This window comes from Ambystoma mexicanum, chromosome 10 (assembly GCF_040938575.1).
Source record: "Ambystoma mexicanum isolate Mex_15411 chromosome 10, UKY_AmexF1_1, whole genome shotgun sequence".
NCBI classification, from domain to species: Eukaryota; Metazoa; Chordata; class Amphibia; order Caudata; family Ambystomatidae; genus Ambystoma; species Ambystoma mexicanum.
The window spans coordinates 1,018,715,845-1,018,740,167 of record NC_090932.1 but is presented as its reverse complement, the minus strand read 5'-3'; the positions used below and the strand labels follow the sequence as shown (position 1 = coordinate 1,018,740,167).

The following is a 24,323-nucleotide window of genomic DNA, read 5'->3' as shown; positions in this document are numbered from 1 at the left end:
AGCAGGAGGAACGGAAGCTAGTCCAGAAGAAGTTGTCAAAAATAGCCATAGCGGGAGCAGTATTGACAGGCAATGAAGGTGGGGTGACACAGGTGATGCAATCAGTGCAGAAAAATAACATACGGTATCCCACAAATCAGGGTGGATACAATTTTTGACCAAGAGGAAGAGGAAATGGGCCGAGAGGAGAAGGACAAGGTGGATTTCATAACCCTCAGGGAAGAGGAAGATTTAATGGTAGACAACCGCAACAGTGCTGGAATTGCAGAAGAATAGGACACACAGCTAGAACATGTAGAAGCAGAGGAGGCATGCAGTACAATTGTCAAGCTCCAAGAGAGTGGATGGGTTATGCGCCACAATATAATACAGAACCCACAGGAATATTATGCCCAAGATCACACGCAGGTTCAGATATATGCGCCGCAACCACAGCAAATGCAGCAAGCGTCATTACAAATGCAATCGCCACAAGGGCAATCACAGCAAGTACCCATGCAAGCACAATGAGGTACAAATGCAGCAAGCACAGACACAACAATCTATGGTACCACAATGGAATATGACAACAGGAGCTCAGCAAGCACCTTCACCTATATTACGGAGTGTGACTGTGGTAGGAGGAAATCCTTTCATAGATACAGTGATGAATGTATATCCACAATAGGGCAGCCCACAGAGCGACCTGATGTGTTCCGTACTCTCGGTGACACCAGACCCCCAAGAGGAACCAAGGGTCAAGGTGCCGATAGGAGGCAAGACATTTTCATTTCTTGTAGACACCGGAGAAACTCATTTCTGTGTCTATGATGGAAAATACCCAATGTCAGGTATTGCAATGAATGCACAGGGATTCTCTGCGGCGATGAGTTTAGTTCCCTTTACATACGAATTACCAATCGCTAAAGGAGAACATGACATGCTCATGCCATTATTATATTCTAGGCAAATGCCAGTTAACATACTAGGGCGGGATTTAAAGATGAAAAGGACGATATCTTTTACTGAAGGGGGAATAGTGTGGTTCACTCCAGGGATACATTATATGAATGTGAGAGTTTATATTAGCCTTTACAGGCCAGAAAGCATTACAAGGTGTACCTTTGGACCCAGAACTATTTCTGTATGGAGTGACTGTTTTATTATTGTGTTTACCGAGATTGATAGGTAAACTATTAAGAATACTTGATGAGTTTTTGTTCAGACCAGAAATCCTTACGGAGAATGAAGAAGGGCAGATTATCTGCTTGGAGTAAGAAGCAGCAGTGGTCAGAGAGGAAAGAATGGTTCTTCATGGGACAGATGATGAGGGAAGGGGATGGAGAACAGTGATATATCCCTCAATGAAGGATACAGGCTGCCAGATTTGACAGATGAGGAGTTGTTGAAAGATGAGTACTCAGATAATGAATTAATATTTTTCAAAAAAGTCTTACTTATTGGATAAAAGTAGAGAATAGATAGTTATCGCAGAGAATGGCGTTGGTAAAAAAGACACCGTCATTTTTCCAGGAAGATTTAGGGAAAGTGCCAAAGATTTTATGGACCACAAGTCCATATCACTTGGGTCTATTAAAACGAGTAGGAGCAGCTAAAATCAAGCTTAAACCACAAGCACATTTCCAAGTGCATAGCAATATAACATGCCCCGAGAGGCAGATGAAGGTATATTTGAGACCCTTTCTGCTTGTAACACGGCTGTGTACCCAGTGAGAAAAATCGACGGGTGGGGGTCGTGGATATTTATTCAGGACCTTCGCCCTCTAAACGATATAGTCAAAGCTGAGTTTCCTTTAATTCCAAATCCTGCGACAATATTGTTTAACATCCCATCAAAAAGCCAAATATTTTACAGTCATAGATTTAAAGAATGCATTCTTTTCAATTCCCCTCCATAAAGACTCACAGGATTTGACTTCCTTTTTGTATAGAACGATTCACCTGAAACATACCCGATTTCCCCAGGGGTACTGAGTGTCCCCTTCAATCTTTAATAGAGTCCTCCAGATGGACATAGGCAATGTTCAGCTTGAAAGTGCAATAGTTCACTATATGGATGACATTTTTATATGCAATGAGACAGAAGAAAGATGTAGAGAAGATTCCATTAAGCTCATGACTATCGTTGCAGAGAACGTATATAAAGTGGACAAAGAGAAGTTACAATACTGTCAGGAAGAGGTCTTGTATATCGGACAGTTGATTTCTCATGAAGGGAGGAAAGTGACGCTTGAGAAAGCAGAAGCAATTATGAAAACCTCAGAACCTAAAACAGCGAGGGAAATGTAACACTTTTTAGGCCTATATAACTATTGCAAGGCCTGGGTTTTCGGTTACTGTAATTATATTCAACCACTTTTAAAAGGGTTTAAGAAAGCACAGGTGGGCAATAGTAAAATAACATGAACAGATGAAATGACTGAAGAATGTGAAGAATTAAAAAGTGTGATCAGTACAGCCCCTGTGCTAGGAGTTTCAGATTACCCTGAAGAGTTTTATTTATTTTCTCATTCAAATGGAGAAGTCATAACAGCAGTCCTTATACACAAAATGACATTAGGACATGGACACAAACCATTAGCGTATTATAGTAGGATCTTAGATCCAGTTATGAAAGGGCATTATCCTTGTGAGCAGTCTTTAGCTGCTGCTGCATTGGCAATTGAAAAGGCTTCAAGTAAAACATTGGGGTGTCCAGAACATTATTTGTTGAGCATGCATTATTTGCGATTTTAGAGAAACCCAAAAGTACTCTGACAACACAGAGCACTTCAGTTTACGAAGTAATAATATTGAATACTGCAATTAAAATTGTCAGATGTAAGACAGTCAATCCAGCAACGTTCATAGCTGAACCAGTAGGAGAGGATAACTATGTACATGATTGCAAAATGTTTACTAAGAACTATGATGAAATTCCCCAAGCTAGAGAAAATGGCCTCGGGAGTGGGGTGTTGTTTTTATTTATGGTTCTTTAAAAAGTGATTTAAAAAATGGCGAAACGTATACTGACAGTAGTGACAAGCACGAGATTGCATTTGCATTGCTCAGCACAGGCTGCAGAATTAGTGTTGCTTATCGCCTCACTTCAGAGATTCAAAGATAAGGCAGTGACAGTGTATTCTGACTCCACCTATGAGAAGTCAACCGTACACGCAGGTTTGTCACGCTGTGAAAGGAGGGGCTTCCTCCGCGCAGACAGCACTCCAGAGCAACATGTGGCCCTATTGGACAAACATATTGAAGTATTAGCACTCCCATTGACTCTAGAAGTCGTAAAATGTGCAGCACATTCTAATTTCTCGCAGAAACAAAGCCTCAGATTTAGAAGCCAAAAAACAGCCTATTTCCCAACCATTTCTAATTTTGAAATAGAAAGTGTTTGCAGAGTGTTCTGTCTGCTGTACCTGCTGTTCCCTGGAGCAGTGCTGTACCTGGAGACTCTGGAGAGTCTGTTTTCAGTGTTTGTTGGAATCACCTGAACCATCTTTAAAAGCCTCACTCCGGACTCAGAGCATCGCAGAGTGTTTGCAGAGTGTTTGCAGGAGGGTTAGCAACACCTGCGAGGCCTGCGACCCCTTGATGGCCCCTTTATTGGAGTGAAATGGAGTCAGACCATAATGGACAACGAACCAGAAGCCAGGTACGTCTCAACTCAACTAACATTAAAGCGATGTATTAGACGCCCTAATAAGTATTATGCGATGTACCCGCATTGGTTACAAAAGTATTATCACCACTTTATCAAAACGGTGAACAAGTAGCGAGTGTAATATGGGCCAACAGGATCTAAAGGAAGCTTGCGGTACAAAACCGCCATCCTGCGCCCCCCTCACCACACTTACCAGTGTTTTCCAGTCCCACAGAGCTGAGAATCCACCTGCGATCAGACGCCGTTGCTACTCAGCGAGGCAAAGGGCTGCCTGTCATTGTCGTCAACCCCGTCCTCTGTAGAGTAGGGCGGAAGAGCAGCCTCCGAGCTTGCAGAGCATGTTACAGAACACGTTACTGAATCTGCTGTCATGGTAACAAAGCCAAACACGAGCTGTACATTGAAGAACAGACCCGATAGCAGGGCAGAATTCAGACCATTAAAAAGTACTGCAATTAAAAGAAGTTATTCGAACTCTGACGCGGAAACACTAAAATAGCATTTTAAAGTTTAAACTACTAAAAATTTCATCCCGCATAATAAAAAAATCACATATTGCACCAATGGAAAATCTGGATGCTAATTGTAGTAACAGACGAGGACCTTTTATCAAATGCCTCCGTTTTTTGTGAAGCCCCAGAATGCTCACGGAACATTGCATACCTCTAATCTGAGTGAAAGCTTGCACAAATACTTACATCAGGTGCGAGTGCTCCTACAGTTGTGACTGGACATGACAGAGTGGCGTGGAAACCTCAAACAATGATACCAGAACTGGACGAAAGAGCGCCACCTTCACAAAATTCAAACGAGGTCTGCCAAGTGCAAGGTTTTTCAGAGAAACCTTTTACCTGTGCTGCAAATGACGAAGTATTGCAGTAATCAGAAATAGACCCTAACCAAATGGCTGTTAATAATGTTATGGAAATTCCAGGGCCAGATAATGAACCAATCCACTTAATTCAGAAAATACAGGAAAATTAGAATCTGATCGGGGCCAAGCTGCTCCACAAAAAGAAGTAGATTGTTGAGATAGGAGAAGACCAAGACAGAAATAACAAGGATCTGGCTTAAAACCTGCCTGAGGACTTGCTATAGTGGAGCCCCATGATACCATGGATGGAAAAAATATACGGGGAAGCCAGCAACTGTTTTGAGAATAGTGCACATATTTGCCTATCAGAAAAGGATATTCAACAAGATCAAAATAAGGAACATATGGAAGACTTGTTAATTATTCCTTCTAAAAACCAGAAGTACATAGTGAAGTCCAGCAAAATAAGGAGCATGTTTTGCATCAACCCAAGTCCCCCTAAATAGGAATGAACTTGAGAGACACAGAAAAGGTGTTATTAGGGTCTTCAAAACTAACCTGAGAAAATACTTTAATGTTGATGAGTTAACAGAAACAGATAACAAAGAAAACCAGGGTTGGGAAGAAGCAAAGAGACACATTTTCAGATTGCCTTCCTACCAGAGGTGTACACCCGGAGCTCGCAACCTGGAAGATTCTATCAAACCACTTTGGGCTAATGAGATACAAGAGTCTATTACTTCAGCTGTAACAATAACATTAGCTCCTTTTTTTAAATTATATGAAAATTTGAGCAAAAATTATAAAGACCAAACTATTATAGCTTTGATGAACTCGAAATTGATAAACGTAGAATCTGTGATGGAAGCGTTGCGGGAGGAGAAAGAAATAGAGAAAGAAAAGGAAGGAATCATCCTCAAATCCTTGATAGACCTTCTTCAGGATGCCAAATCTGATAAATGCATACTTTAGAAGGCTTGTGAGAAATCACCTCATGGCCATTTACGCAGTCAAATAAGATCGACACAAAACAACCAATGATACCTGAAAACGGAAAAGGACCAAAATCTGATAATACACCAAAACACCCTCCTTTAAGGCAGAATCCAAACTGCCAAATAGAAAATTGTGGAGACACGACCCAGATGAGTAGTGAGAATTGCCCTTTATTAAACAATCCAAGTACATCTAAACTCCAACAAAACTCAATTAGTGGTGACCGGGGAAATTGTCAGAGAGTCACCTGCTTAATACTTGCAGATGAGCATAATCCAAATAACCCAGGAACATCAATGGAGAAGATCAAAGATCAAAACAATCCGTTCTCCATTTTTGAGCAAAGGAATACTGAAGAGACAAGAAGGAAAACCAGTGGTGGCAAACACACCTGCAAGACAAAAAACATAAAAACATCAAATGTAAAGAGGAATTGCAGCTCCCAAAGTTTCCTTCAGAAAGTGTCCCTTCCGCCGGTCACAAAAGAAATCTGTACCGATCACTTGAAAGCGAAAATTGTACGCAAAAGCTAAACAGAAATGGCCATAGACCAAAGCTCCCAAAGGAGTGACAGCGAATCAGAAAACGAGGACAATGAGATAAATGAAACTATCCTGGACTTGTTGGATTTATCAGTTTATGAGGATAATGACTTGAGGGAAACAGCTGCAGCCGAGAAGAAAACCAACGGTGAGACTTAAGAGGGTGGTAGAACAGTATGTCTATCGCCTGTGATAGCAAAAAATGATAATTTCCACTTTATGACCCTGAGTGAAAACTGGGAAAAATGTGGGTCTAAAGCTAAACATCCTGAAACTGATCTTTCATATGAAGCCATAATGGAATCCCTTGTTGCAAAATAGAAACAGGATGTCAGACATAAAGAAACAAATGCCTTGAGCCAGGTCTCATTTATTCTAGATCTTCACCCTCAAGGGAAAGTGAATAGCCAAATTGATAACAAGAAAATGGCCATTAAGGATTCCAGTGTGCCCATAATACTGGATAGAATCCTAAGAACTGAGGATAGACTTATCTTGAACAGATCCATTATAATGAAGCTGTTGCAATATATGTCTCGGCTGAGAGTGATTCAATCTGAGGACATAAGTATTGTGAGCTTCCCGAACGAGAAAATAGATGACTCAATGGTATTTATACTTAAATCCACTGCATTATCCACACTAATGCTTGAAGCAAGTGATGAATTGTGAACACTGGGATTTGACATCAGGAGATGCGAAGATAACCTTAACCAGCAAACAACAGGTCAGGTTTTGTGGATGAGCCAACACAGTGTTAAAAACTGCAATATACCATCATTGCCTGCTTCGGGGAAGCGAGTGTCGTGGTCCAAAATACAGCCTTCTCAACATACAACTGCAAACTCCAACGGAAGCAGGGATATACAACACACACAAACATTAAACAAAGAAAGAGAGCCCCTAAATAAAATCTGCATTACGATACAGGGAAGAACTCCATCTGATTTATACACAATTGAGAAATCGGAGCTAAGATCAAATTCCTCTCCACTTCAGGACCCTGCAACTTAGAGTTGGGTAGCAAGTGCATTAGCGAAAAAAACTAGAGATTAGGATTCAAAGCCCGACACACAGACAAGCTGGAAGATAGGGAGCTGGAACATCAGAGGGTTTGGGCACCTCTTTAATGAAAAACAACAACCAATGGCAAACATGGAAATCATATGCATTCAAGATTCCTGGCTCAAAGCACCTCCGATGCTTGATGGCTACATAGTTCTACTAAATCCAGCCACAGGGGGGCAACAGGGAAGACCTTACTCAGGTCTCTTGACTATGATCAAAAATGGAACTGAGATTTCTGTAATTGAGGCCATAAACCCAAAACCCTATATTCAGATCACGCTAATAGAATTGCTTGGACGGTCTATTAAAAACAACAACACCCTCCTCCTCCTATTAAACGTATATTGGAACCCCATGAGGACAGAAGGGTGCGATATTTATAGACTTGGTAACTGATTGGATCGATCAGCTATCTGAGAACCATTGCAATATTCAGATAGTGATATGTTTTTTTGATTGATATTTTATTTCTATCGCGCTCGTATACAAGTGTTTCAGAGCGCGACAAGGCAAGGCAGGGGAACAGGGGAGAACAAAACGGCAGTCTTACTAGGCCCAGTGACATTGAGAATGCACAAGTGCATGGGAGGGGGGAAGGGGAAAAGTGCATGGAAGGGGTGAGAGGTGGAAAGTGTGAAGCAGAGGAGAAACAGATAAATAATAAATAAATAATAAAGGCAACAAACAGTGGTAATGCAGCCAGCAATTTGCAAGTGCTAGGTTTAAGGCAGCAGAAAGGGTAGGTCTGATAAGTGCCGGAAGAAAAAGGGGGGGCTGTAGGGGTACAGATACAGACCCCAGTGCAAGGGGTGGCCCGGAGGCAGTGCGGGAGGGTGGCAGGATGAGCAGGTACCTGGGCCCAAAATACAGAGGGTGGCCAGGTGCACGGTGCCAAGAGAGAACAGATCAGCAGGGGATAGGGGGAGCGAAGGCATAAGAAAAGAGGAAGGTCTGGAGGTGCTTCGGGAACCGGAGATGGTTCTCCTAAAGTTTAGAATGGCAGGTAGGCTGTTCCAGAGGGAGGCCTGAGCCAAAGACAGGGATCTTAATGCCAATTTTTTGGATGATGATGGGCGAGAGGTTGACTCCAAGAATGTAACAAAAGAAGACGAGGGAATGTATGGAAGAAATGCCACAAAGAGCTATATACCGGCTAAATGGGAACATCAAAGGAGATAGGCCGGCAGCTTCAACATGGACCAATGATCTTCAGAAGGCCACACTAGACTATATCTTTGTATCAGAAAATCTGTTACCAAGCATTTCATCGTTAAAGGTACAAAAGGTATCTCAAAGTGATCATGACCCAGTGGTTGCTATAATACTCGGACAAGAAAAATGAAAAGAAGCCCTGTTGGGCGGGTAAGCTCGAATTAGAAGGAGGACGAAACCGTTTAAGGATGAAATCAAAAGATATCCTGAGAATAACGCAAGAGCTGGAAATATGGCAAAATCAAGAGCCACTTTCTGTTGAGTATGATCAGACTCTGACGGCATTCAAAGAAAGCAACAAGCAAACTTCAAAGCCCAGATTTAAAGCAATACATATGATATCGAAGTATCTAGACAAAAGAAGCTACTGAGAAAAGATCTTTGAATATTAAATAAATCAAAACATCTGAATAGTAATTAATTAAAGCGAAAAAGACGACAGCGGTACAAGAATTGGCAGACGTCACATAAAACGATACTACTCCAGCCCTAGACAATACAAATAGTAGGAATCTATGGCAACTAATACATGGAAATAATGGCCTTAAAGATCCATGCCTCTCAAATCCAATTGCTGAGGATGTATGGACGGAACATTTTCAAACATTATTCGAGGATAGAATTATCAACCCAAATTCAATTGACAAATAATGCGAATTGCAACAAACCTGGAATTTAGAGATCTGTAGAGAAGACATTGATGCGCTCATTAAAAAAGCCAGTGCATCCCGAACCCTTGGGCCCAATGGAATCTTGAACGTAGTCTTAAAGGAAAATCCGGAATTATAGTCAAAATTCTGTGAGGTCCTATTCAAAAGAATAGTGAAAACAGGCAAAGTTCTGGAAAGTTGGAAAGCAGCGATTGTGGTCCCAATTTTTAAAAATGGGGACTGGATACAACCTTCAAACTACCGCCCTATTGCGCTGCTTGATTGCGTCTGGAAAATCTTTGCTACCTTACTTTTAGAGCACTTGAAAGTATGGATCAAAGATTCCAACTCCTTTGATAACTGACAATCGGGATTTGTAGAGGAAGTAGGTTGCAGCCTCAATCTTTTTCTAATCAGTCTGCTAAAGAAAAGAGCATTCCATAACAAACAAAAAATCTATATGGCTAGCATAGATCTTCAGCAAGCCTTCGACAGCATAGATAGAGGGGAGTTATGGGAAAAACTAGAAGCCAAAGGTGGCCAAAGTGATCTCCTAAAGGCCATAAAACAACTTTATTCTGAGACAAACATGCAAGTAAAGCTGGACCAACAAGGGTCTCTGACAGAGAAAATTAAGACTGGCAAAGGGCTAAAACAGGGATGCCCTTTAGTGGCTAACTTGTTTAGTTTTTATATAGAAGACCTAAAGGAGATACCAGAAAATAAATGTTAATTTTCACCAAAGATAAATGGTACTGAAGTGGGCAGACTACTATATGCAGACAATTTGATCCTTCTGGATCAAACTAAGATCTGCCTACAGAGGTCTATAAACCAGCTACTGAATTATGTGACGCAGAAGGACCTGAAAATAAACGCCATCAAATAAGAAATTATGATCTTAGGTGATGCAAGAGGTAAGAGAACATCAAAAGAACGCTGGATATTGGATTGAAAACGCTTGCAATCAGTAAAGGAAATGAAGTACTTGGGTGTCCAATTAAGCACGTCAAAAGCTGAAAGTGCATGGATTGATGCCCTAAAGCAAACAACAAAAAGACTACTTGCACAAGGAAGGGCTGTTGACAGAAGATTTGGAAAATTCTCGCTGAAACCGATAATAATATTTTACACATGAAAAGTCTCTCTGATACTTGTGTTTGGAGGAGAAACCTGCCTAGGACTCCGGAAATAAATCTGGGAACTCGTAGAAGGTTCTTTTTGGTAGCACATTTTGCGATTACCAATGGCAACTCCAATAGCTGTAATTTGACACATATTGGGACTAATATCCTTGAATGTAAAAGTCATATGGAACAAGTTGATGCTCTACAGGAAGTCAATTCGCAATGATTGTGTCCCTCCATTTGAAGTTCTCAGAATGCCCAAACCAGGGAACAAAGAGTGGGTCCTTGATGAATGGAAATTGGAGTGTGACTCAATTTTGAATAATATAGGAACTTATATTGACACTCTAATTGTCATGATGCCTACCTCCAAGGAGCCAGGTCCGACCCAGCAACCCCAGAGGCAGGCATCATTTCCCCCAGGGGAGTGCCAGCGGGCCCAAGCTGGGGCCCTTTGGATGCAGTCCTGGCGCCTTAGGCGCCAGGCTCATGTTGGACCCCTGTCCTGGCGCCTTAGGCGCCAGGCTCATAAAGCTAGACATGTATTCAAGTGTTTTAATGTGCACTTACCTGATGCAGACCATGCTGCTACATCCAGGCCCTCTTGAGGCCTGAATGGAACTACTTTACCTGTGGGACTACTTTCCACCCGGGTGTGGTCGGGGAAGGATACATACCTGATCAGTGGAAGGATACACACTTGGAACTTCCTCCAAAGCTATTTAAACCACACCCGATCAGCAACTCACGCTTCGCGTTGTTCTGCTCCTCGCAGCTGGACGCTCACCGTGTCATCTCCTGCATCTGGACCTCAGCCACGCCTGTCAGTATCCTGGGTCACCTGCAAAGGGAGACAAAAGACCTTACCTGCTAAATCAGCACCACGGAGACATCACACCGATGATCCTGAAAAGGAAGACATCATTTTTAAAAGCATTTCGCTACGATCGCTGCAGCGCTGCATTTCACTCACCTATCCTGGACGCCTCAATCTTCAGCAGCGATCATCCGGATCCACAGCCACTTCCCAGAGCCTAGAGAGAAAAGACAAGAACAAGGTGAGAGAAGGAAAGGAATAGGAAAAGCTCAGTTTCCTTCTAAGACTTACCTGTTGGGTCATTCCCATTTCATTTCGGGTCTTGCCGCTTCCAGGCATTTTCCGGACCCCGGCCCCTATGGGGAAAAAAAGACAAAGACATTGAATGAGCGAATGCAAAGACATTACCCGAGCGCTCATCCAGAATTTACCTGTCATTTACTGGAACTGCACATTTCACTTCGGGTCAGCGCCATATCTCCGGCATTCCGAACCCCGGCCCCTAAGGGGAAAAAGACATAACCATTAGCGCTTGCTGCAACAAGACTATGAACATTATTATAAAGCTTGGACTTTTGAACTTGCAGCAGAACTTTTACAGCGCCTTACCTGAATAGTCAAGCTTACCTGAACTCCCATCAATCCTTAATCCAGTGAAGTAACTGGGTTTCAACGCGCCCCTGCATCAGAAGCAGGATGGAGAGCTCATCCTTCATGACCCTAAGGTGAGACTTCATGGGGAATCGTGGAAGGGTATCGTGAAGGGTTGGAAGAGAGTGGCAGGCTTGAGCATAACTCAGTCAGTAGGTAATACTCCCTTTTCACGCACAGGGTAATATTCCTGCGAGCCAGAGAAGCCAGAGTAGAGGGGCCCTTCTTGTCCATCTTCAGAGTCCTGCGCTTCACCATTGAAGAAGCACCAGCACTCGAAGCCAGACCTGCGCCTCTGTGGGAATCAGGTGAGCTTTACAGAACGCAAAGCCTACCCACAATTTCCCACCCGGGCGCTATGGAGACTTCCGAGACTGACCAGCTGGCCCAGCTTTTGGGGGAATTACGGGCAGAGGTGCACTCAGCCCGCCAGGAGACTAACGCTCTCAAAAGAGAACTGATCCTATCCAAGGAAAGAACAGATGACCTAGCCAAAAGGTTATTACAGGCCCAGGCAGGGCACACTGCTTTACCTAATTCCGGAGACATTTCCACATCAATGGGTTTGAATAACCCGGTACAAATCAATCTACCTGGACACATGCCTTTGGCTCCGCCTGAACGTTTTGCGGGGGATCCCAAGAAGTATGCCGTCTTTATGAACCAATGTCGTTTACACTTTCTATGCAGACCCGGAGCCTTCCCTAACGACCAGACCAAGGTAGCCTTTATACTATCTTACCTCAGTGGCAGTGCTGCTGATTGGTCTATTCCATTGGTAAATCAGGATGATCCCATTCTCCAGAATTTTCACGGCTTCCAGGCCAGCATGGAAAGATTGTTCGCTCGACACTCTCAAGGACAGGCCCTTGATAATGAACTGCTATCCTTACGACAAGGTAATCAGGATCTTCTGCCCTACATTGCCACCTTTAACAGACTGGTTGTGGAAACTGGATGGCCTGAAAACAAAAGGATCACATTGTTTCATCGAGGCCTGCGTGGAGAGCTTAAGGATGTTCTAGCTCAGATAGTAAACCCACCCCAGGTCTGCGCAGACTATATAGACTTGGTGGTTAAACTTGATCACAGACTTCAAAACAGAAAAGCAGATCGGTTCAAGTACGAAACCCGAATACCGATCAAAACCCACGCTAACTCCAAGAGTACCGACGTATCCAAACCTATGCAAATCGGTGGTGTTAAAGGACCATTAACGCAGAAAGAACGTGAGAGAAGGCGGCAAATGCAACTTTGTCTGTATTGCGGGACTTCCGGTCACTTTCTTCGGAATTGTCCAGTTAAACCACCTAAGAAGGTGGTTGGAGCTACTGATAACGAATTATTGACACCTGATTCGGGAAACGACCTAGCCCGACAAGCGTAGGGGTCCGCTTGCCGAGCTTGAAAACTAACTCTTTGACCTCGCATTTTGTCATGCCAATGGTGCTCGTGGACCCAAAACAGCCTCAGCAGTTGCATGCTATAAAAGCATACATCGACAGTGGAGCTATTGGGAATTACATAGACCGTGAATTGGCTTCCAGGATTAAGCTTCCTCTCCGCCCGAAAGTAACCCAAGATGTCATTACTACAATAGATGGAACCGAAATAGCCTCTGGGCCTGTAACGCATTCCACTGTTGAAGTGACGCTGGTAGGTCAGGACGGACATCGGGAAGCAATCGTGTTTGATGTGATCAAGGCCCCACAATTTCAAGTAATTCTTGGAATTCCTTGGTTAGAAACACATAATCCCAGAATTGACTGGCGAGCAAAGAAGATAAGTTTTCCTGATTGTGAACCAACTTGTTATCCAGGAAATCCAGCTATGGGTCTAGCCTCAGCAACTTCCACCCCTGTACAGTTACCTTCAGAATACCAAGAATTCCAAGACGTTTTTCAGAAAGAACAGGCTAACACGTTACCTCCCCATCGGTCTTACGATTGCCAAACCGATCTGGTACCCAATGCTCAACTACCTTGTAGTAGGATTTATGCTCTTACAGAACCTGAGAACCTGCATTTGCGTCAGTACTTAGATCAGTACCTAGCCAATGGTTTTATTCGCCCGTCCAAGTCTCCTGTCTCTTCAGCTCTGTTCTTCGTGCCGAAAAAAGAGGGCGACCTTAGAACGTGTATAGACTATCGCGCCCTAAATCAAATAACGATTAAGAATCGTTATCCTCTGCCCTTGATCCCTGAGCTTATCGACCAGGTGAAAGACGCTTGTGTGTACACCAAGTTAGATCTCCGAGGAGCTTATCACCTGGTGCGTATAAAAGAAGGCGACGAATGGAAGACTGCATTCCGCACCAAGTTTGGGCTTTTCGAATATCAGGTGATGCCCTTCGGTTTGTGCAATGCACCTGCCGCCTTTCAGTACTTTATGAATGATGTTCTTCGGGAACTTATCGATGTCTGTGTCATTGTTTACATTGACGACATCCTGGTGTACTCTTCTTCAGAATCTGATCACAGAAAACATGTTAGGGCAGTTCTTGAGAAATTGCGCCAGCACAGACTATTTGCAAAACTCGAAAAATGCGTTTTTCATACCACAGAAGTTGAGTTTCTCGGATTCATCCTGACACCTCAAGGAGTCCGAATGGACTCGCGAAAGGTGGATGCCATCCTCAAATGGCCATCTCCTAGCTCGGTGAAGGGAGTTCAGAGCATGCTCGGCTTTGCCAATTTCTATCGAAGATTCATCCCGGACTTTTCCCGAACAGTCCAACCCATCACAGCTCTCCTAAAGAAAAACAAACGCTTCGAATGGACTCTTGAGGCCGAACAAGCCTTTCAGGACCTGAAAACCAAATTCACCTCTGCACCTGTATTGAAGCACCCGCACCCCGATCTCCCGTACATTGTGGAAACTGACGCATCCAGTTCGGCCATGGGAGCTGTCCTGTCGCAAAGAGACCCAAAAACTAACCAACTACACCCAGTGGCCTTTTGGTCCAGAAAATTTTCTCCTGCTGAAATCAACTACGCAATTACCGATAAAGAGTTACTGGCCATCAAATCTGTTTTCAAGGCTTGGCGTCACTACCTTCTCGGGGCAAGACACACCATCACCGTAATTACGTACCACAGAAACTTACAGTATTTGAAGACGGCCAAGGCTCAATCTTCACGATAACTCCGCTGGGCTCTATTCTTTGCGGAATTTGATTTTGTAATTACCTATCGCCCTGGCTGCAAGAATGGAAAAGCGGACGCCTTATCCCGGATTGGCATGGAAGAACCTAATTCGAGCTTAGAACCTGTGCCCATCATACCTGAGCAAATAATCTTAGGCTTGACTTCTTTGCAAACTATTGAGGACATCCAAACGCAAGTAAAACAACTTCTAGACTCTTCAACCTTACTGGAATGGAGTCAAAAGGGTCCTCATTACACGGTTAAGGATGACTTACCCTACTTCCAGGAGCGGTTGTTTCTGCCAAGTAAAGAATTGCAAGAACTTGTTATTGCCCATCATCATGAATCTTTAATGGAAGGACACCCTGGTATCGCTAAAACGGAGGAAAAAAAACAAACGCCACTTCTGGTGGCCTTCTTGGAGAAAAGATATAAAGTCTTTTGTTCTGTCTTGCGGAATTTGCGCCCAAAACAAAGCTCAAAAGAAAAGGCCAGCCGGCCTACTTCAACCCTTGGATATTCCACCGGCAGTTTCCTTCTAAGACTTACCTGTTGGGTCATTCCCATTTCATTTCGGGTCTTGCCGCTTCCAGGCATTTTCCGGACCCCGGCCCCTATGCGGAAAAAAAGACAAAGACATTGAATGAGCGAATGCAAAGACATTACCCGAGCGCTCATCCAGAACTTACCTGTCATTTACTGGAACTGCACGTTTCACTTCGGGTCGGCGCCATATCTCCGGCATTCCGAACCCCGGCCCCTAAGGGGAAAAAGACATAACCATTAGCGCTTGCTGCAACAAGACTATGAACATTATTATAAAGCTTGGACTTTTGAACTTGCAGCAGAACTTTTACAGCGCCTTACCTGAATAGTCAAGCTTACCTGAACTCCCATCAATCCTCAATCCAGTGAAGTAACTGGGTTTCAACGCGCCCCTGCATCAGAAGCAGGATCGAGAGCTCATCCTTCATGACCCTAAGGTGAGACTTCACAGGGAATCGTGGAAGGGTATCGTGAAGGGTTGGAAGAGAGTGGGAGGCTTGAGCATAACTCAGTCAGTAGGTAATACTCCCTTTTCACGCACAGGGGAATATTCCTGCGAGCCAGAGAAGCCAGAGTAGAGGGGCCCTTCTTGTCCATCTTCAGAGTCCTGCGCTTCACCATTGAAGAAGCACCAGCACTCGAAGCCAGACCTGCGCCTCCGTGGGAATCAGGTGAGCGTTACACTAATTAACAACCCATTACTCGTAAAGAAGATCCTTTGGGCGGATGACTGGTGGGAAACTGAAGACGCAAGATCAAGGTCCCCAACACATACCCTTTCAAAAAACTATGGGTTGATTAACAAAATTCCATCATACTTAGAAAAATGTCCATTTTGCAAACAGCGCAACCCATTGTTGAGATTTAGATTAAACGTGCTTCATAACCAAACTACTCTTAAAAGATATGAGATAAACCAAGGATGTATTAAATTTTGACTATGCAGCATGGTAAGTAAGACATTAAGACACCTGTTATTATTCTGTCCAAGACTGAAAGACTTGAGATCCATCCACTTATACGATCGAATAGTGGATTTAGGCGGTCTCGATGCTGAAAAATGGTGGGAATTTATATACGGATTCCAAAACAAAAGAATCAATTTTGTGACTGTTAAATTCTTGGAGGTCGCTCTAAGAAGACTAAAGGAAATAGAAGAAATGGGATAGGGTGAATGACCAAGCAACAGACTATTGAAGATAGCTAAAGAAAAGTTAACGAATGGTTTTAAGATAAATGTGGAATAAAATAGTGAAAAGTTTGTAATAAACTAAATGCACAAAAAAAGTGTCTATTGTCCAGCTAATTGAGATACAAGGGTGAGCACCACAAGGAGAGATGGAATTATGGAAAAAAGCAGGGGTGTTCTTTATCCCCCACTGAGGCAACTTGGAGACTTGGATCAGCTTTCCCAACCCGCGCATACGACTCGAGAAAGTTTAGCTGCTCCAATAGCAGAAGAGTGGTTTTCGTCAAATCTGTTAGAGCATGTGGCACAGTATATTGTAAATTGCATTGTGTGCCAGAAATGTACTGCAGGGCACACTTTGCGAACAGTGAGAGGAGTAATTCCTAGATCCAATGGCCCATTTCTGCATCTACATATAGATTATGTGGACATGCTGCAGATATGCAATGGTTACAGATGGTTTCTAGATGGATCAAGGCCGGTCTATGCAGACACCCTGATGCCACGTACGCTGCCAAGTTCCTTGTGTGTGAAGTGTTCCCAAGATGGGGTGTGTGTGAGGTTTTGCGGTCTGATAATGGACCGCATTTTGTAAATGAGCTGTTTGAACTAATTTTTCTTGCATTAGGCATTAAGCATACGTTTTCTTCTGCCTATCTGTAATGCTTACCTTTGGTGCCCTGGAGGAGCACATTGTCCGGACGGTCAGAAGCGGTGCCCTCAGCAAATGGACGGGGTGTAGACGAATTCCAAACCACTCCCTTCCCACTGTACCACTGAAGAGCTATAGCCCAGTGACCAGTGCAGTTGGGAGTGGCCTGGTAGGTTTTGGAGCCACTAGCAATGATTAAGGAACGGCCTGGATGAGAACCTATGGGTAAACAAGCAACGGGTATTCATTGTGTGTTCCCCTGATTTCCTCCCACCTCCCTTCTGTGCCCCCTAAGGTTTGCTGGCTGGCGCAACAAGTGGACTGGCTCACTGTTAGGAATGGAGCTGAAGACTGAAGGTGCCAGGTAGGCATCCAATCCAGTTTTGTCACTGGAAGTAGTAGCCCAGGCCAGCTGCAGCACACGTGATACTCTGGAGGTTTGGAAGGTAAATGTTCATACAGTGCTGCATGTTTCCTTCTTGAGTTCTAGCAGCTTGCAGCAAGGAGCGCAAGTGAGGTAAGTATTGTTCTTGTCTCTTGTCAATATTGTTCTTGTGTCTTGTCTTTTTCAGGCAGCTGGTGGCGCTGGGCGCAAATAATGCTAATAATGTTCTTGTCTCTTTTGTCTCTGCAGGTGTGCGTAATGCCATGCCAGAAGGGAGCTGCTGCGCTGGATATCACCGCAGCATCAGCAGATGAAGAGTCATGGCTGGCAGAATGCGCAGGTAAGCAAGTTTGCAGGGGGAGGTAAAAGGGGGCGTTTTTGGAATTGTAAAACGCTTACTTTGTGTCTTTCCTGTTTCAGGATGGCGAACCGCTGTAGAGCATGATCAATGATGTGTCCTGTTATCCAGGTAATTTTTGCAAGTCAGAGCGGGTTTCGGAGCACAGAGGAGCCGCAGGAGTTTACAGGAGCTTGATGTCAGGTAAGCAAAGGTTCCGGGAAGTGTCCGAAATGCAGAAGTCCTCCGTGCACGTGGAAGTGGAGCAATAAGCATTGCACTGCTCACCCAGTCAGCAGAAGAAACGCTAAGCACAGGTTGTGGCCCGAGGCGTAGTTTTATAGCCTCTAGCTGCACCCTGTAACACTAGGCCACCAGGGATCCCAGAAACATGTGCCAACTCGGGGCCATCTTGAGTTCTGCCCCAAGTCCTAACTTGTTGGCCATGTTGGTGTGGGCTGAGACTGCCAGTGCTCTTTAATGAAAGCTTATGCCAGCCAGCAACCTCAATGTCCAGACCTTCCCCACGTTATTACGCGAGGGTGTGACTTGTTTCTACTGGGATTCATGCCACTATCACCCACAGGCGAATGGTGTATTTGAATGATTAAACAGATTATTGAAAGAGAGGATTGAAAAGATAAAGATAACTTTGAAGAAGGGATGGCTACATTGCCTACCCTTAGCCTTATACGCTCTAATGAATCAGCCCGGCTCAGATCACCATCTAACTCCTCATGATTTTGTAACTGGACGCCACATGAGAACCTCCTTTTCTCCTCCAACTAGGTTAAAAACTGATGCCCACAATGTAGCAAAGACATTAGGTGATGAGATGCATGATTACCTAACAACAATGACTGCAAGTATTTCTTTCATGTCACAAAAGGTCAAGAATCGAAGGGAGGGGTCAAAGAGAAGTGACAATGATGATCAACCCATTGAAGCAGAGGATTTGTTAAAAACCCAAACGTATACCCAGGAGACCAGGTGATGGTACGCAAATTTGTACGCACTTTGAGCACTCCTCGTTTTGAAGGTCCATACGGGGTGGAGGAATTCACACCTACAGCAGCAAAGCTAAAAGGACGAAGAGCCTCGCTTTGTTTGCACAACATCAAGCCATATAAAAGAGAAACCCTGACCCCTCCTGCATCTATCCACAGTGAAGCAAGAGAAGAAGTTCCATGTATGCAGACTCGTTCTATGGCTAAGAGTAAAAATCAGGAAATTGAAGAACCCAGCAACACCCTAGACTAAAGGCCAATATCTTTTAATATTTGATAATGAGTAAACAGACTTGCAGTTATCCTGGAACCTTTTTAAGACTATGCATTGAAGTACCAGAGCAAAAAGAAGAAAAGCACATTTCATCTTTATGTTACCTATTACAATAACACTTCATACATTCTTGTATGCTGTTTTTAACTACATATTACAGTCTTACCAAGCTTTAATAATAAGATACATTAATGTCCTAACATTTCTGGGAAATTCTAAGAACAATTATATTATCTTCAGAATAATTGTTGCAATCATCTTACAGTTCTTGATATAAAGGTGTGATTTATAAAGATTTTTCGATTTACATATTAAGAATTGAAGCATACATGTGGAGGTTTTAGGATATAAGAGGCTCATCACCATCAAGAAAAATTGATGAGTGTCCATGGAATACTAATTGTGGTGTCATTCTGCAGTATGATCTCTGTTTTCCTTCTGATTATTATGACATTTAGGCAAGTTATTAGAAATAATACAGAGATGGTGGATGGCAATGAAACATTTACAGCTGCCCCTTATGGAATCACAAACAGAATTTTTTAAAATTTTACTAGACATTTATTTCGATTTAAAAGGATTGTTCGTAGAAATTATGATGGTATAGATATTTTGACAATTTGGCTCATTTAAAGAATAACCTATGGTATCAGCACGTGAAGAAGGTGGGAAGGAGAACGTCTGATGAAAGCTGCTACATGTGTTGCCCTATACCTTATGCTTTGGGAACCTTTAAAATATGTATAGCAACAGAAGTATCAGTGAGGAAGGCACATTGCCTAGCACATCTTGCACTTTGCCTAACCAGAGGAGAGTTCCAAGGCAGAACAGCATCCATACGATGGGTGGATAAAGCAACTTTGATCCCATGCTTGTAAAGGGAGGCCCTCTACTTGATCAGCTTTGATATCTGCAGACAATGACACTGGAACAAGACCAAAGGAGGATGGGCGCCCGGATGGTTCACAGTCATCTTTAATACAGGTTCAGTAAGTTACACTGGAAGCACACAGGGTTCCTACAATCAGATTGTCTTTTATAGTGTTTTGAGGATGACGCAATACTTCATACAATTTCAGAATACATATCCGATTGGTCCCTTCAGCCAAAATTAAACCCCTACTTGCCTTAAATTGGTTGGCTCAACTGTCGCTCACCAAGCCTCATGAGCTCATTTTGGCATGCTCTGTTTGACTGACACATTGACTGATTAGCCCATTCCAGTCTCAGATAAACATAATTATATATCCTGACGTACTTATCTATAGTGAACTGCTGCCAAACCAATATTCATTAGCTGCATGAGTAAGGGCTTTTGACACCTGCACCCAAGACGTCATGTTTTCTCTGGCATCCATGTTAGAATCCATCTTAGCCTGTTCAGCCTAAATACTCGGCCATGCTACCAAATGACAACCCAATTTACTTTTCAGCATAACTTTTTTTCTATCCTGTTTTCAAACTACAATTTGACATATTCATATGTGAGTAATACTGGAGACACCCTTTCCTTCCCGAGTCATTCTGACCCCAAAAATATTTGTCACCTTATATGCACTATTTGTCTTCAAAAAGCACTATAAATCTGATTTTTGCAATACTGGAACCGCTGATCAACCCACCATGCCATCTGCACCCAGCTTGGGGGGTGGGGTCTAGCACCTCCTATACACTCCCCCCTCTCGTCTGTATTTAGACACCTATTCAATACACGACCACCACATCCGTTGTCCACCCTGCCCATATACAGTGTACCTATACACCCCTGTATCACTCACCCTCCTCAGTGTGGTGATTTGTCTTAACATGGGAGGTATCACAGAAACATTTCTACAAAGTCACCAGTGTCTTTAATCTAAAACATATATGTATCTCCTTTTGTCATAAGATCATTGCAACGTTTCGCCCTTTTTGAACTTTTATGCGTGTATCCTCAAGAACAATTTTATTTGGTTTTGACTGGATCCTATCCCCTTTACCCAAAAATGGAAACATAAAATACACATCAGGTGATTTCCCCTATGCCACCATGAGAATCGAGAAAAAGCAATCCTTGAGGAAACCCGCCAGCCCATTTTCCTCTTTATTTGTCCATGTGCAACAATTACTGTACACTTTTTTCTTTCTCCAACCCAATGACATTTCCTTGTTTCCTGCCCTTTCTTCATACATATTTTCTTCCATCGGTACATCTTTCGTTGACACATCTGCCACCTGATTCATCTTGTTTTAGCTTTTGTCCGCATCCACAGAGTGTCTTCATGATAAGTCCATTTCATTTGTTCTTTGCGCTGCTTTGCAGCAAGTACACAGGCCCTTTGATTCTAAGGCCAGTCCTTTTGAGTTTTTTTGGTTCTTTACATCACAGAGTAGTTGGATTCTCAATTCGCATAGTCAAAGAACAGTAAAAAAAAAAAAAACACGGGGGCATTCAATTGTGCCTGGGGAACACAAGAATGGGGGTGTCTTGTAGGAAAACTTTTCACAAGCAAAGCATCTGCCTGGGTCACTCGATCTTTTCTCTCTGCTTGCAGGGTCGGTTGCCGTCAATCGCCTGGTGTGCATGTATTAATATGATTAATATGATTGGTTATTAATAACACGCTTAATACCCAGAGGTTTCTAAGTGTGGACCCGGGGATCGAACCTGTGTTTCTCTGTGTCGTCTTGCTTCCAAGATGAGCAGGTTGCCCCTGAGCTATCCTCCCGAGACTATGTATCTTCCGTCCATCTGTTATATAAAACTGAATGAGTTTCATTTGAAAAAAATAAGTATGTCTTTATCGTCAGTACTGCATCCTCAAACCCAACCATTAATATACCTATATGTTTTTAAACACTCCTGCCTCTTAAACAATCTTTACTGCATTATCTCTTTTTCTAATATAACAGGATGGCTGCTTCTTTCTCATTTTTTCCAAATCTTGGTGTTACTTTATTCTAAATACATATTGGCTGATACCGAGGTTTTGGCTATGATCTGCATAAAAAATATAAATGAAAAATAGGGCAATGCAGAAAAAGTAAACATAGGTTTCTCTCCTTTTCCACAATTGCATAGTGCACTTAAAGGACACATTTCCTCTTTGAGTGACATTCTCAAACCAAAGAGTCATGCAGTCTTCCTCTTTATGATAAAAATAACAAACGACAAAAACAGACAACATAAATTCAAACTTTTTTTTCAAAAAGGATGTGTTCTTCAATCGCTCCTCTTCTTCTTAGTGCATCAGTAGCTGAAGAAGACGAAGATGCTTCTTTTGATTCTTGCTCCCTGCAGAAACTGAAATAGAGGCAAAGTCATATTGGGACATTTTTTTTTACAGTGGTTATTTCTTGGCACTCTCAGCCCACTCAACTATAAGCTCGCTTTTTCTGACTCGTTGGTACACATTTTAAACATCCTGTAATTATGTAGCAATCAGGCATGTCTTTCTTTAGTTTTTCTACAATGCTGAAAATGTTCTCTCTACTTTTGAAGTCCTCCTACTAGCGTGGGACCACGGTCATCTTCTTTCTTTACTGTGTTTATTCTGTTGAGACATCATTGACATTTTCATTGTCCTGCCTACTCTAATCTTGCCTACCTCCTCACCCCCTCTTGGCGGACTCACACCCTGACACAGCCCTTTCTATGCTACACTCTGCTATATCTGAAACTCTCAATGTTCTTGTCCCTGTCATGAGGATCCGCTTGAAGCCCAAAGCCAAGTGCAACTCTTTGTATGACTCAGGCCTCGTCACCCTTAAACGCAAGTGCAGGGTGGCTGAGAGGAAATGGCATGCTTCCGGTACATCCTCTGACAAACTGGCCTGCCACCTCCTTCAAAGGCAATACCGACTCTCTGTCTGCACCAAGAAGAGAGCCCACATCCAAGCCCCTGTCTCTGCGGCATCTAACAACTCGGCAAAACTCCTTAAAATCCGCAGGGTGCTGGCCACCCTGCTGCAGTCTCTACATCTCCCGTCCCTTCCCAGGCTCTCTGCACGGCACTGGCTTCTCATTTCATCTCTAAAACTCAGGACATCCTGTCCTCTCTCTTTTCCTCTCCCCCGCATACCGCTACTCCCTGCTCTTCCTCTGGCCCTTCTTCGGCCACCTCTCCTTCCTCCTTCTCTGCCTTCCCCTCTTCTCCCCAGATGAGGTTTCTAGACAAGTCCGATCTATGAAAGTCTCATCAAAACAGGTTCACCCCTGTTTCTCCAAAATGATCAAGGACCACATTGACCCCCTGGCCCCTGCGCTGGCTGAGTTCTGCAAGCACTCCTTCACCACTGGAGTCTTCTCTTTCCCCTGAAGCACTCCCTTGTGCACCCTCTTCTTAAGAAGCTCTCTGCCGACCCTTCCTGTCCGGCAAACTATCGCCCAATCTCCACCACTCCTTTCCTGGGCAAACCTCAGGAAAAGCTGACCATCTCCCAGTTTAATTTTCACACTGAATCTGCTGCTTGTCTCCAGGACCATCAGTCTGGCTTCAGAGCTGCCAGAAGTATGGAAACTGCTCTCCTGAACATCCATGAAGACCTGCTCTCCAACCTTGATTCCAACACCCCGGTGTCCTCATCTTACTTGATCTCTCTTCTGCCTTTGACACGGTCAACCATGTCATCCTGCCCAACCGGCTCTGTGATCACCTGGGCATCTCTGATCAGGCCCTGGCTTGGCTGACTTCTTTCCTCTCCTATCGATCCTCCTAAATTCAACTTGCATCCTTCCTCTCCTCTATCTCTACCTGTAGTATTCCCCAGGGGTCTAACCTCTCTTGCTGGCTGTTCAACCAATACCTGGCACTTCTTAGCCACCAAATTGCCGCTCTCTGCCACAACTTTCAGTGCTATGCGGATGACACTCAACTCATTTTCAGACTCCCTTTCCGCCACCTCTTCTCCCTCTCTCATCTCGGACTGTCTGCTACCCAGGAGTGGTGTGCCGTCAATGATCTCTGCCTTAATGCCAGTAAGACCGAGACTCTCCTCATCGGCACACCTGCCCCCTCCTTTCCTGTCACTCTCTGGCCGGCCTCCCTTGGCCCTCCTCCTGCTCTCACCTGTGTGGCTAAAAACCTTGGAGTCATCTTCGACGCTACACTTTCCTTCTCTCCTCACATCTCTGGCGTCTCTAAGAAGTTACACTACCAGCTGCACCTCCTCAGAGGTATTCTTCCTTTCCTCTCCTTCCCCCAGAAGCTCACTGTCTCCAGAGTTCTGTTCTCCCTAGGCTCCCAACTACTGCAACAGCCTCTTTCTGAATCTGCCTG

General features: G+C 43.7%; 1 protein-coding gene and 1 long non-coding RNA gene across 2 annotated transcripts in view; one reads left to right on the top strand and one right to left on the bottom strand.

Annotated features, from left to right (window-relative positions):
* Nucleotides 1–24,323, top strand: part of LOC138491944 (matrix metalloproteinase-23-like) — a 214,425-nt gene that overhangs the window by 129,105 nt on the left and 60,997 nt on the right. The window lies entirely within an intron of this gene.
* The window catches only part of LOC138491945 (uncharacterized), a 120,821-nt gene continuing 116,520 nt past the window's right edge, over nucleotides 20,023–24,323 (bottom strand). Inside the window, exon 3 of the long non-coding RNA XR_011276110.1 lies at nucleotides 20,023–22,348. This is a non-coding gene — a long non-coding RNA (uncharacterized lncRNA). The remainder of the gene's footprint in view (nucleotides 22,349–24,323) is intronic.